Raw genomic sequence first — 14,791 nt, forward strand, 5'->3', positions numbered from 1 at the left:
ATGACAGTTCAAGTCAGATAATGGGTATATGAACATACATAAAAATATTTGCAAATATTTGTGTAACCCTAAAAAGACTAGAATCCAGTCAAGTAACATTAAATAGATTAGAGATGAGCTTTTATGTAAGACTCCTTAGAACGTTTGTTTTCTTTTTTTGTTTGTTTTTTAAATGTTCTGCAGGCAAATTTAATTCTTGACATTTTTTTAACATCTTTATTGGAGTATAATTGCTTTACAATGGTGTGTTAATTTCTGCTGTATAACAAAGTGAATCAGCTATATGTATACATATATCCCCATATCTCCTCCCTCTTGCGTCTCCCTCCCATCCTCCCTATCCCACCTGGAGGACATTTTTTAAAGGAACTTAATAAATAGAGTAGCATGCTAGCATCCTGAGTGAGAAATTTCCATATTCTAATGATACCAACTTCCTTAAAGCAATTCATAAAGTCAATAAAATCCCTGTTAAAAATCCCATTAAGATTTATTCATGGCATCTGACAAAATTTTTAAATTTTTCTGGAAAAGAAAAATACAAGAAGAACAAAGATACTTTGGAAAAAGAACAACTAAATGGAATTTGACCTACTAGTTACCAAAGCTTACTATGAAAAAAATACTGTAAAGTTATAGTAATTTGAATAGTGTAATACTGGAGCAGATTTAGAAAAATATAAATGAACCAGAATTGAGATACAGAAACAGAGCCACATATATATAAAAATTTAGGATATGATAAAGATGATATTTCAAAATAATGGGAAGTTTACAATACTAAAGTGATGTTGAGACAACTAGCTGCTCATTTGGAAAAGTTGAATGTATGTATCACACCAGTCATAAAAATATAATTCCAAAAATATTAAAAATCTAAAAAAAATCTTTTAATTAGAAAACATCTGTGTAGTAAAGAATAAACTTTACCCAAAGAGAGGTCTGGTCTTTGTCCCAGCTCCCAGGAGGTAATCTCTAAACCCTTAGAATTTTCTCAGTGACTGGAGTGTCCTTGTTATTCATGGTGGGCCCCTCAGACATACCTGATAATTTATGCTAACAAGGTGACTCATGGTGGATAGTTCATGCTAAGGCGGTAACTCAAGTTGGGGATTCGCCACACCAGAAAGACCAACCAAGTGATTAAAGGGTTGTGGCATTAAGCCCCATGATAACAGCCTGATCTCCCCAGGGGAGAAGGGGTTAGAAATTGAGTGCAACACATGGCCAGTGTTTAACCAATCATGCCTACATAATGAAACCCCAATAAAAACTGTGGATACCAAGGTGTGGGTGAACTTCCCTGGTTGGCAGTATGCTGAGTGTTATCATACACCATAGCCTAAAGGAGGTAACACCATCCAGGACTCCACAGGGAGAAGACGATTGGAAGATTTGCATTTGGACCTCTTCCAGACTTCACCTGTGCATCTCTTGTTTGGGCATGTTCTGATTTGTAGCTTTTTGCTGTAATAAAACTGTAATCATAAGGATAGCCCTTTCGGTAAGTTGTGTGAGTCTTTCTACTGAGCTATCAAACCTGAGGGTGGTCATGGGAACCCCTGAATTTGTGGTTAGTTGGTTGGAAGTGAGGGTGGCCCTAGAGACCCCCAAATTTGCACCGGGCACTTGAAGTGAGGGCAGTTTTGTGGAGAACTGTGCCCTTGACCCTGAGTTTGACAGGCTTATTGCAACACACCAAAAAAAATAGGGAAGGGTATTTTAATGATCTTGGGATATGCAGTTGTATTAGGAAAGATAATACAATTCAAAATACAGGAAAGGAAAAAGATGTAAGGAAAAAGATGGATCGATGTGATGATATAAAAATGTAAACTTTCTGTATGATATTTAAGAAAGGATACTATAAAACAAAGTTACAAGATAAGTGACAGATTATGAGAAATATTTGAAATCAATATTAGACAAAGAAATATTATTTATAATACACAAAGTTTCCTTAAATGAATAGAAAGATGACAACTAGATTTTTTTTAATGAGTAAAGCAAATGAACAGGCAATTTACAGAACTACAAATATCCAGAAAACACAAAAAAGACAACCTCGGGGCTTCCCTGGTAGCACAGTGGTTGAGAGTCCACCTGCCGTTGCAGGGGACGCGGGTTCGTGCCCCGGTCCGGGAAGATCCCACACGCCGCGGAGTGGCTGGGCCCGTGAGCCATGGCCGCTGAGCCTGCGTGTCCGGAGCCTCTGCTCCGCAATGGGAGAGGCCACAACAGTGACAGGCCCGCGTACCGCAAAAAAAAAAAAAAAAAAAAAAAAAAAGACAACCTCACTCATAATCCAAAACTGCAAATTAAACAATGAAATATTATTTTTCACTCTTCAGAGTCACAGAAAATAAATATTCAGTATTGGCAAAGGTATGATCAAACCAAGGACCTCCTAAACTAATCACAGGAAGATATTTTGGTACCATAGTTTTGCTCTTTAAATTTGACAACATCTAACAAAATTTTAAATATGAAGATCTTTTGAATTCTAGGAATGTATACTATAAAATCACTCACACATGTGCACCAAAACATAGGTGCAAGTATATCATTGCGGCTGTTTTAGTTCCAGCAAAAATTAGGTACAATCTATATGCACATGCCAGGCACTGTTTAAAAAAATAATGGTTTATATCCACACACACTGATGAAGAATGATCTCCAAGGAAAAAGATTACAAAGACAAGTCCAAATATAATATGTTTCAACATACTTTTATACACAAATTATATTCTGCATATGTTATATAGGCAAAGCTGTATAAAGATACCTTCTGAAGCTGTTAACCGCAGTGTGGAGGGTACTGTAGATTGCCTTCCTGGGTGCCCTTCCAGCCTCCTTCTAGGTGGAGGGATTGGAAGCTAAAATCCACTAGGGTTCTGGATACAAATGAGGTTTGGCCTATTAGAAGGACTTACACAAGATTTGGGAGTGTAAGTGAAGCAAAGGCAATTCCCTGCCCATCTTGCCTGTTTCTTTTGGAAGACAGTCTGTGGAAACAGCTTTTCTGCAGAAATATTCCAGCTTCCTGGTGCTGACATACAGTCGTGGTGGCAGCTGGTGCAGAAGTAGATCCTTGAGTCTGGCTTTCCCATCCATGGCTCACAGCTACAGGTGTCTACTTTCCAGCTTCTTAGGTGTCAAGAGGTCATTACAGCAGGGACCATGGCAGAAACAGCAACTTCTTGAACTTGGGTGACACCTACAGTGATGAATTGTCAAACTCACATCCCCCGTGGCCATCTCAAAGGCAGTAGCTCCCCTACTGGGTCAGTTCTTCTCATTCTGGAGTCCCAGCCTATAGCCTAGTCCTATACCTCTTTCAACGATTTTGTAAACACTTGAAACTCTATTTTAAATTTCTTTATGTTTAAAATATGCAGAGAGGTTTCTATTTCCTTAACTTACTAGGTAAGAATTGTAGAATTGGTGTAGAGACCCAGAAATCTGTACACCAGGAGAGTCTCAAATGTGTTTCAGAAAAATTCGATGTTGAGAAGCAATGCTTTAGGAAGTGAGTGTTTGCCTGAGGTCACCTAAATAGTATCTATAACAAAGCTGGGTTGTCTTTTTCTAAATGCCTGAAGATTTGGGGTGCTACCCAGAGGCTTGGCAACAAAGATGTCCCTAGTGGGTAACAGGGCCTCTACTTAGCTACATTAGAGCTTGTTTAGTTTATGCAATAGATATCAACACAAACTTACTTAAAATCATTTGTTAGGACTTCCCTGGTGGCGCAGTGGTTGGGAATCCGCCTGCCAATTCAGGGGACACGCGTGCAAGCCCTGGTCCGGGAAGATCCCACGTGCCGCAGAACAAATAAGCCTGTGCGCCACAACTACTGAGCCTGCGCTCTAGAGGCTGCAAGCCACAACTTCTGAAGCCCACACACCTAGAGCCTGTGCTCCGCAACAAGAGAAGCCACCATAATGAGAAACCCACACACCGTAACGAAGAGTAGCCCCCGCTCACTGAAACTAAAGAAAGCCCGCGTGCAGCAACAGAGACCTAATTCAGCCAAAAACTAAATACATAAAAAAATAAATAAATTTTTAAAAATAAAATAAAAAATAGTAAGGAATGTAATGAATGTGGTTTGGGACACCATGAATTAGAAGTGTTAGAGATCTCGCAAGGCTAGAAGACAAGGATCGGTAACAGGAAAGAATATGAAGCCTTACAACCACAGATGCAAGAAATAATCACTGAGATAACAAAAAACCTGGGTTAAAATTTTTAATTTCACTACATTTTCGTAGTGCAGTCTGTCTGAGTTTTATTTTCCTCATGTGTGAAATGGAAATAATACCCACTTCTTGGGGTAGTTGAAAGAACAATGTGAGGCCACACATGGAAAGTAGGCACACAGTGTTTGCCACACAAGGGAGACCCTTGATAAATGCAAGTTTCTTTCCCTCCTCCTACTGTCTCCAGCTGTCTGAGATTTTACAACCAACCTATACAGCCACAGGAGGAGGATATGGACCAAGTGTTGCTTGACATGTCTACTCTCTATTCAGGAGTTAAGCACAGTGTAGTGGTCAAAGCAAGACTGACAGCCCAGACATTAATCACAAAGATGAAGGCAACCTCACCAATGAGGTCTTTACATTCTCATAAATATGCCACATCTTTAACAGAGATGTATAGCTTCAATGTATTCTGGAGGAAAAAAGGTAGATCACTATAGCGTATTCCCCTACGTGAATGTCGAGAAGAATGCTGACTTGACCAGTAAGCCACCTCTCTTTCGGCATATCAACTGGAGTTTCTGTATTCCTGTGTATGAGCCCTTTAACTCTCTTAATCAGCTGATTTAACAAATGCTGTATAGACTGTCTACTGGGAGTAGATTCTTTAAGGAATAAATAACGATTTATAGTTCAAATTTTCATATGTTACATAATGTTTGGTTTCATATTAAGAAACAAGTTGCAGATGTTGATGTTTTCAGAAAAGTAATCAATGTTAGTTTATGACCCTCATGGGTTTGTTTGTTTTCTTTTCGAGAACATGGAAGATTTTATCTGAAATCAGTGAACTGTCTTGGTGTTTGTTATTTTGTACTCTTTCCTGACCAGTTATGAAATTGCTTGAAATGTCACAGAAAGACAAAGAATTCAGGCATGTGATGGATATTGACTCGTAGATTTTTCACTAACATTTGCTGACATTTTAGGTCAATATGTTTTGAAGTTTACTTAACAAACCAATATACTTTATTTCAGTTTAGATCTAAATTGTTTTAAATTGCCAGAGTTTTCCCTTTTTTATGAATTCAAAACTACTGTCAGAGTTCATTAATGTATGTGTTAAAAACACACAGTTTCTTTGGGAATTAGAAGTGTCCTGCATTTTTTTTCAAAGTAATAGAAGCATATTTAAAATGACCCTTTGTCTTTCACCCTTTCATCTCATATGCCTTTATTTCCTTTAAAGAGCTATAATGTCTAGAAAGCTGTACAAACAATTAAGCTAAATCATTCTGTAAGCAGTTCTCTGAAATGCAAGAGTGATTTTTTTCTTAAAGTCCAAATGTGTAACTCAGCTTACATGAGCATATAAGCATATTTTGCTTAAATTACATTTCCATCTGACAATATTAATTTCATCAAGGAAGCTTAGTATAAAATTAATTATAGCTATCATTTATGTTATTTCATCTTCCCCTTCCTTCCATTGAAGCATCAATGAGAATTCATCAACTGAAGGGCATGATTCACATTTTAACAACAATAATAAAGAAAATAACCCAAACTGCGTTTTTTTCCCCTCCTACTAGAATTCCCTGACTAAAGACTTATCTCTTAATGTCATCTGAAATGTAATAATATATTTTGAAGATCAGGGGAAACGCTTCCAGTGGATATAATGAGAGCACATTTAGTTACATTCTCCTGCTGGCAAAGAACATTTCAGTTTCATTGACTTTTGTGAATAACCTCCTGTGATTGTTTAAGAAACAAGTTCCAAGAAAGAATCTGAACAAGTATCCAAATGCCATCCTGTTGAGCATGAAGACAAGGATATCTGCTCTCATTCACTCACCAATTCCAGAGCACTAAGATTTGCAAAGAAAATAACCTCCACACTTCAGAAATCTTCTCCCCAGCCCAGCTCCCCACGAAAGCTCACTCTTGGCGATGGATGACATCCTTCTAGGGATTGGCCATAGGGTTTTATCCAGGTGGCAGGAAGCAAGAGTAAAGCAGTTAATGACGTCACATACTTCCAATATCCAACTAAGGTGAGAGAATCCTTGAAAAGACAGACTTTGTGAAGGGTGCACAACTATAGACAGTTGTAAGGAAATTAATTTGCATATTCTCAACTTCCGTTTGTGTTTTTCCCTAAAGCTGATCTGTCTGAGAACTGAGGAAAGATTGTCTTGGTTCTCCCCTTTCACAACGACCAGGGTTCCCGCTTCAGGAATAAATGTTCTCCCTCTCACCCACTGTGAATTGAACTGTAGTATAAAAACTCCAGGATGCCAAAGAACAAGAAAATTTCAAACATTGCTGTAGGCGCGGCCTCCTTTGATCATCATACTCATCAGACGGTAGTATGGGGAAGCTGAAGTGAAGACAATTTTCCTTTAACAGTCTCACCTCTTTGCCCCCTAATTAGTGGCAAAGGATGCAGTACTTCTGAAGGAGGGTGGGTGGGAAAGTAAAGGCAAAGCATGTGGGTTAAAACTGAAAGAGTGTCACTTTATTTCTCCTAGTTAACAACACGTGGCAAGAGTCTCAGGCCTTAGATTCTTAGATTAGTATTTGTAAAACAAAACAATACTAAATAATACTAAATACTAAGTATGCTTGAAGACACTGATCTGCTGCAAATCCAGCCTCTCTGTATGTTCACCTTTCTTAGTAATAACAGCATATGATGACAAGATGTCAATCAGATCAGACACTTGTGCCCCATCTCTGTCCTCCAGGCCCACCCCGTGCCCTGCAGCCAACCAGCTGCACACATCTGTGGAACACCAGCGGCACTTCATCTCTTTTACTTTCTACCCTCAAGTCTCTCTTCTGCTGCCGCCAGGTGGGACACCCACGTTTGACACATGCACAGAGTGGAAAGGGAGATAGTTAATATCCCATGAGGTGACATTTGCCCCATGGGAACAAGAGCCGGAGGATGAAAACTCCTCTAACATATCCCTTGGGTAGGCAACGTTGAGGTGCATTTCACACGACTCCTTGAAGGGTCCTTAGTGGGAATGAGCTGCAACTGCCCCCAGTGGTGACCCAGCTCAACGAACTACCCTTGGACTGGCGTTTCTGCCTTCTGTCTCTCAATCCTTCCTCTCTCCCACTTCCATTTCTCGGGATCACTTCTCAAAATAAGCCTCCTGCATTGCAGGCTCTACTGATGGAGGAAGGCTGGGTCAGAATGTCTCAGTGTTTTGCCTATTTTGCATGATTCCAGAAGACGTAAAATTTTCCATGATTATTTCAGTAAAATGATAGTATATCTTTGAGTAAAAGAGATCTATGGGTAATAGGTAAGTTAATGTCATATTTTCTTATATTATTCACCCAGGTAGAAGAAACATTTTCATTAACTGTTGCCCAACCGTTAGATACTGTAAATACAAATTCATTTTTAACTTGGGCACAAATCTCCCACTTGCCTGCATTTGCCTATGTTCATTTGTTACATGTATTTTGGGGCTGAAGATTAAAATAAAGAGATTATGTTATAGATTTTTACCCTAAATCATGCACTTAGCAATAATAGTTAATTCATCTCTCTTTTTAAATTTTATTTATTTATTTATTTGTTTGTTTGTTTTGGCTGTGCCTGGTCTTAGTTGTGGCATGCAGGATCTTTGTTGCAGCATGCGGACTCTTAGTTGCGGCGTGCGGACTCTTAGTTGTGGCATCCAGACTCTCAGTTGCGGCAAGCATGCAGTATCTATTTCCCTGACATGAGATTGAACCCGGGCCCCCCTGCATTGGGAGTGCAAAGTCTTACCCACTGGATCACCTGGGAAGTCCCAATTCATCTCTCTTTTGATGCGTCTTTTTATTTAATACATCATTTATATGCCCTAAAATTAACAGTGGCCATATAGTTTTTTTGTCAATTTTTATAAAAATGCAAATCTGTAGGCTTAAAAACAGACCATCCCCTTATATGCAAATGTGAGACAAAATGTTTCTAAAATGCATTTTTGGATATATCTTAAACCCTAGAAAACCAGCTTCATTTAGTTTGAATTGCTTCCTCTTTTGCAAATTCAAATCTCTTTCAATTCTGTCAAATATATTAGTTATAAAAACATCATGTTTCATCATAAAATAAAATTAGAATTTATTTATATATAATAATTCTCAAGTATCACAACTTTTAAAGACTTTGTGATGACTTCCTAGACAGTTTAAATTTGGCATTAATATATAGATCTGTGTTCAGAAATAATGGGTAAATTCCTAAAATACATAAGTCTAATTATTCAGGGTTATTTTTAAACCCAGTTTCATGTAATTTTAGCTCCATAAACAAGGGACCTCTAAGTTAAAGATTAATAGGAATCAGAGCTGATACATTTCTTTTTAATATACTTCCCAGATATTGAGAAATTAAATGATTTTAATGACAGGGTAGCAAATCCTTTTGCAAATCAGATGGTTCCAATTCATGCCTTTTACAAAATTAAATGGCCATTATGAAGTCACCAGCTGCTAAATAATTTAAAATATTTTTTATTATAGATTACTATATTCTTTTGGCGTGCAACTTGGAAGAACTTCAAATAACTTAATGTATTCTTATATCAAAATTCCTACTATTACCACCAACTGTTGTGAGCAAGTTTTCTCGGTACCTACATCTAGATTAAGAAAGAAAGAAGGGGGGCGGTGGAGGGAGAAAGAGGGTGGGGGAGGGGAAGAGAGGGGAGAGGACAGGAAGGAGAGAAACTTGAAGTTCAACTCTGTCACATTCTAGTGGTAAATAATATTCATCTGTAGATTCATAAACTGGGAAAAAAGCCAGCTTTATCCCTCAATAACAGATGTATTTTCAAGAGACTTTACATTTTATATTTAATAATTACCAAATTTTATAATATATTTATATTCTTCTGATCAATTTAACATAACTAATAATTTTATAGATAATTTAATGCATAAAAAATTGTTAGCATTTACAGACTTACCAACAAGGATAATGAAAACGCTTTAATTTAAATGTATAGGCATACTTAAATGGTCATAGCAGAGTGCCTCCAGGAAGCAATTTTAAAGTTCCAGGCAGGAGATAATTAGCTCTCAGACTGGTGTGGCTTTAATCTTAGAAAAAAAAGGACAAAGCTCAGACTTTTCCAAAAAGAACCTGAAAGTACAATGACTTACAAGACATGAGAAATGAGATCGAGGAATGAATCAAAGAAGACTCAGAAATTTTGAGTCCAGTTATCTGTAAGAATAGGAATGGTGGTGACGAGATTATGCTCAGACCATTGCTTTTATGAAGCTAATCCTGTAAGGAAAGTCAAAGAGTAGTGAGTGTTCCACACCTGCTTAAAGTTGGAGATATAACAGGAGGTGATGACGAAAGCTCAGCCTCTCTGTATACCAGTGCCAAATTGAATTTCAGAGATAGAGTTTTGGGTGAAGTAGAAAAGAATAGCTTTATTGCTTTGCCAGGCAAAGGGGGATACAGTGGGCTCCTGCCCTCGAAAACTATATGTCCCAGCCAGGGAAGTTTGGTGAGGAGTTTTATGGCAATGGTTCAAGGGTCGGGTTGCTGACAAGATTAGGGTGTGTGCAGGCTCTCCTGAATCTTGATGAGTTTCTCTGGTTCCTTTAATCTGGCCTCAGGTAGTTTCTTGGCTGCCCCTCCCTTGATTAGCAACTGTTCAAATCTGCCCTTTGGAACTCAGGGAAGGTCATGGAGACTGGAGTCTTGCCTAAGAGAAACGGGGGACAGAAAAAGGCCTTTGTGTCCAGGAGCCCCACAGAGCCCCACTCGGTTTCACTGGGCACTGGCAGTCAAGGAGGTAAAGCAGGGCATGGATGAGCTTCAAATCACCTGCTATTATGTTCCTTCTCCAAGCAGTTCAATAATCTTGAACCGGCCTAGCAGCTAGGCTCCGTCTACACATAAAAGTCATCTCTACATTGGCTTTATTAATGGCCTTTGACATCATTTTAATTTGAAAGATCATTATGATTTTATTCCTGCCTTTCACAATACTCATTGACTAAAAGCTTAAGCAGCAACTGCGCCCAGTTTTCTCAGGAATCCTGCAGCTTCACTGCTCTAAAGAAAAGGTGCTAGTTTTGCTAAATCTGCTAGTTTGAGTAAAGCCCTTCCCCAAGAGTTAAAACGCTAAGTCACACCCACTTCTCTGCTTTTAGAAGTGACTCATTCTTCAACTTCAGACCTGAGAAGTCGAGGCTTTTTGCAAAATGTAATGCTTTTAAATGTATTTTTCACTAGATGCGTACATTTCTCTGGGTAATGGTATACCACATGACTCAGGTTTGTGATGCATTTTTTGCTTCTCCCCGGTGACGTCTGCTTATAACCAACTTCTAAACATTGTTTTACTGTCAAACATTTATTTTGAGTGACATGACAGCATTTTAATTTCACTTTTGAAAACCTATGTTAAAATTAAAATACTCAGATGGGCCGGTACAACTTTGACACTTCAGCTGCTATAGTTTCATGTTTTTGTTGTTGTTACTTTTAAGAAAACTGCATCTCATAAAACACGTAATGGTCCATATTTTCATCTGCTTTTTTTTTTTTTTGAATTTTCTTTTATTTATTTTTTATACAGCAGGTTCTTGTTAGTTATCTATTTTATACATATTAGTGTACACATGTCAATCCCAATTGCCCAATTCATCCCACCACCACCACCCCAACCCCATCCCCCATCACTTTCTCCCCCTTGGTGTCCATACGTTTCTTCTCTACATCAGTGTCTCTATTTCTGCCTTGCAAACCGGTTCATCTGTACCATTTTTGTAGGTTCCACATGTATGCGTTAATATACGATATTTGTATTTCTCTTTCTGACTTACTTCACTCTGTATGACAGTCTCTAGTTCCATCCACATCTCTACAAATGACCCAATTTCATTCCTTTTTATGGCTGAGTAATATTCCATTGTATATATGTACCACTTCTTCTTTATCCATCTTTCTGTCATTGGGCATTTAGGTTGCTTCCATTACCTGGCTACTGTAAATAGTGCTGCAATGAACATTGTGGTACATGACTCTTTTTGAATTATGGTTTTCTCTGGGTATATGCCCAGTAGTGGGATTGCTGGGTCATATGGTAGTTCTATTTTTAGTTTTTTAAGGAGCCTCCATACTGTTCTCCACTATGGAGAAATTTTTCTACAAAATTTTTCTAAAAAAATCCATGTAGAAATCCATGTAGAAATTTACATTCCCACCAACAATGCAAGAGGATTCCCTTTTCTCCACACCCTCTCCAGCGTTTGTTGGTTATAGATTTTCTGATGATGCCCATTCTAATTGGTGTGAGGTGATACCTCACTGCAGTTTTGATTTGCATTCTCTAATAATTAGTGATGTTGAGCACCTTTTCATGTGCTTCTTGGCCATCTGCATGTCTTCTTTGGAGAAATGTCTATTTAGGTATTCTGCCCATTTTTTGATTGGGTTGTCTGGTTTTTTAATATTGAGCTGCATGAGCTGTTTATATATTTTGGAGATTAATCCTCTGTCTACTGACTCATTTGCAAATATTTTCTCCCATTCTGAGGGTTGTCTTTTCATCTTATTTGTAGTTAGTTTCCTTAGCTTTGCAAAAGCCTTTAAGTTTCATTAGGTCCCATTTGTTTATTTTTGGTTTTATTTCCATTACTCTAGAAGGTGGATCAAAAAAGATCTTGCAAAAAAAAAAAAAGATCTTGCTGTGATTTATGTCAAAGAGTGTTCTTCCTATGTTTTCCTCTAAGAGTTTTATAGTGTCCAGTCTTACATTTAGGTCTCTAATACATTTTGAGTTTATTTTTGTTTATTTAGGGAGTGTTCTAATTTCATTCTTTTACACGTAGCTGTCCAGTTTTCCCAGCACCTCTTATTGAAGAGACTGTCTTTTCTCCATTGTATATCCTTGCCTCCTTTGTCATAAATTAGTTGACCATAGGCGTGTGGGTTTATCTCTGGGCTTTCTATCCTTTTCCGTTGATCTATATTTCTGTTTTTGTGCCAGTACCATATTGTCTTGATTACTGTAGCTTTGTAGTATAGTCTGAAGTCAGGGAGTCTGATTCCTCCAGCTCCGTTTTTTTCTCTTAAGACTGCTTTGGCTATTTGGGGTCCTTTGTGTCTCCATACAATTTTAAGATTTTTTTGTTCTAGTTCTGTAAAAAAATGCCACTGGTAATTTGATAGGGATTGCATTGGTTCTGTAGATTGCTTTGGAAAGTATAGTCACCTTCACAATATTGATTCTTCCAATCCAAGAACATGGTATATCTCTCCATCTGTTTGTGTCATCTTTGATTTCTTTCATCAGTGTCTTATAGTTTTCTGAGTACAGGTCTTTTACCTCCTTAGGTTCATTTTTAGGTATTTTATTCTTTTTGTTGCAATGGTGAAAGGGATTGTTTCCTTAATTTCTCTTTCTGATCTTTCATTGTTAGTGTATAGGAATGCAAGAGATTTCTGTGCATTAATTTTGTATCCTGAAAGTTTACCAAATTCATTGATTAGTTCTAGTAGTTTTCTGGTGGCATCTTTAGGATTCTCTATGTATAGCATCATGTCATCTGCAAACAGTGACCATTTTACTTCTTCTTTTCCAATTTGTATTCCTTTTATTTCTTTTCTTCTCTGATTGCCGTGGCTAGGACTTCCAAAACTATGTTGAATAATAGTGGTGAGAGTGGACATCCTTGTCTTGTTCCTGATCTTAGAGGAAATGCTTTCAGTTTTTCACCATTGAGAATGATGTTTGCTGTGGGTTTGTCGTATATGGCCTTTATTATGTTGAGGTAGGTTCCCTCTATGCCCACTTTCTGGAGAGTTTTTCTCATAAATGGGTGTTGAATTTTGTCAAAAGCTTTTTCTGCATCTATTGAGATGATCATATAGTTTTTCTCCTTTAATTTGTTAATATGGTGTATCACATTGATTGATTTGCATATATTGAAGAATCTTTGCATCCCTGGGGTAAATCCCACTTGATCATGGTGTATGATCCTTTTAATGTGTTGTTGGATTCTGTTTGCTAGTATTTTGTTGAGGATTTTTGCATCTATGTTCATCAGTGATATTGGTCTGTAATTTTCTTTTTTTGTAGTATCTTTGTCTGGTTTTGGTATCAGGGTGATGGTGGCCTCATAGAATGAGTTTGGGAGTGTTCCTTCCTCTGCAATTTTTTGGAAGAGTTTGAGAAGGATTGGTGTTAGCTCTTCTCTAAATGTTTGATAGAATTCACCTGTAAAGCCATCTGGTCCTGGACTTTTGTTTGTTGGAAGATTTTAAATCACAGTTTCAATTTCATTACTTGTGATCGGTCTGCTCATATTTTCTATTTTTCCTGGTTCAGTCTTGGAAGTTTATACCTTTCTAAGAATTTGTCCGTTTCTTCCAGGTTGTCCATTTTATTGGCATAGATTTGCTTCTAGTACTCTCTTATGATGCTTTGTATTTCTGCAGTGTCCTTTGTAACTTCTCCTTTTTCATTTCTAATTTTATTAATTTGAGTCCTCTCCCTTTTTCTTGATGAGTCTGGCTAATGGTTTATCAATTTTGTTTATCTTCTCAAATAACCAGCTTTTAGTTTTATTGATCTTTGCTATTGTTTTCTTTGTTTCAATAAATTTCATTTATTTCTGCTCTGATCTTTATGATTTCTTTCCTTCTGCTAACTTTGGGTTTGCTTTGTTCTTCTTTTCTGGTTCTTTTAGGTGTAAGGTTAGGTTGTTTATTTGAGATTTTTCTTGTTTCTTGAGGTAGGCTTGTATTGCTATAAACTTCCCTCTTAGAACTGCTTTCACTGCGTCCCATAGGTTTTGGATCATCATGTTTTCGTTGTCCTTTGTCTCTAGGTATTTTTTGATTTCCTCTTTGATTTCTTCAGTGATCTCTTGGTTAGTTAGTAATGTACTGTTTAGCCTCCATGTGTTTGTGTTTTTTAAATTTTTTCCCCTGTAATTGACTTCCAACCTCAGAGCGTTGTGGTTGGAAAAGATGTTTGATATGATTTCAGTTTTCTTAAATTTACTGAGGCTTGATTTGTAACCCAAGATATGATTTATCCTGGAGAATGTTCTGTGCGCACTTGAGAAGAAGGTGTAATCTGCTGGTTTTGGATGGAATGTCCTATAAATATCAATTAAATCTATCTGGTCTACTGTGTCCTTTAAAGCTTGTGTTTCCTTATTAATTTTCTGTCCGGATGATCTGTCCATTGGTGTAAGTGAGGTGTTCAAGCCTCCCACTATTGTGTTACTGTCGATTTCCTCTTTTAGAGCTGTTACAGTTGCCTTATGTATTGAGGTGTTCCTATGTTGGGTGCATATATATTTATAATTGTTATATCTTCTTCTTGGATTGATCCCTTGATCATTATGTAGTGTCCTTCCTTGTCTCTTGTAACATTCTTTATTTTAAAGTCTATTTTATCTGAAATGAGTATTGCTACTCCAGCTTTCTTTTGATTTCCATTTGCATGGAATATCTTTTTCCATCCCCTCTTCTGCAGTCTGTATGTGTCCCTAGGTCTGAAGTGGGTCTCTTGTAGACAGCATATATATGGGTCTTTCTT

The sequence above is a fragment of the Lagenorhynchus albirostris genome, chromosome 14, assembly GCF_949774975.1.
Source record: "Lagenorhynchus albirostris chromosome 14, mLagAlb1.1, whole genome shotgun sequence".
Classification (NCBI taxonomy): Eukaryota; Metazoa; Chordata; class Mammalia; order Artiodactyla; family Delphinidae; genus Lagenorhynchus; species Lagenorhynchus albirostris.